This window comes from Trachymyrmex cornetzi, unplaced genomic scaffold, assembly GCF_001594075.2.
Source record: "Trachymyrmex cornetzi isolate Tcor2-1 unplaced genomic scaffold, Tcor1.1 scaffold919, whole genome shotgun sequence".
NCBI classification, from domain to species: Eukaryota; Metazoa; Arthropoda; class Insecta; order Hymenoptera; family Formicidae; genus Trachymyrmex; species Trachymyrmex cornetzi.
In genome coordinates, this window is record NW_017300266.1 from 7,889 (window position 1) to 8,826 (window position 938).

A 938-nucleotide genomic window follows, 5' to 3' on the forward strand; every position below is an offset into this window, starting at 1 on the left:
ACCGCGAATTAACTATACCCCTCCCTTAATATAAGGAATCTGAATTTATTGTGAATTTTGTTTCTTTATTATTTGTAGGGAAGACGATTCACGCTTGATGAAAAAATTTTGGCACTTTCACTGTTTAAACAATCTGGATCATGTTATAAATTATTATCAAAATTATTTATTTTACCAAGTATTACAATTCTTAAATGTTTATTACAAAGGATTTCTTTACAACCAGGAATTAATAAATTCGTTTTTGAGCATCTTCGACAGCGTATTACACAAATGAATGATGAATGAGATAAATTATGTGTATTAATGTGGGATGAGATGTCTTTAGAAGCCAATTTGCAATATGACCAATTAAATGACAAAATAGTTGGCTTTGAAGATTGGGGACATAGACGCACATCATTAATAGCCGATCATGTATTAGTTTTTGTGATAAGAGGAATTATGAATGGATGGAAAATGCCATTGTCTTATAACTTTTGTAAAAGTCAAACAAAATCTGCACAGTTATTAAGATGTATCAAAGAAATTGTAAAAGAGCTGACTCAGGCTGGTTTAATAGTTGTCGCAACGGTATGTGACCGAGGAGGACCAAATATGATAGTCATTAAAAATCTTATCGAGGATTCTAAAAGAAAATGTATACAAACAGGTCAAGAATATTGTGAGTATTTTGTTTATACAGGGTGATGCTTTTAACTTGAGACATTCAAATATCTCAAAAAATAAGCACACTACGAAAAAAATGTTAAGAATCAAAATTTCATCATTTCGAGGGGGACATACAATGACGTTAAAATCAGACCCCCCACCCCGCCCCCGGGCGGAGAGGGGGGGTAAATTTTAAATCTTAAATGGGAACCCCTATTTTTTATTGCATATTCGGAATCTTTGGCTAAAAACACATACAATTTGTCTGAAACATTTTTCTCGATTCA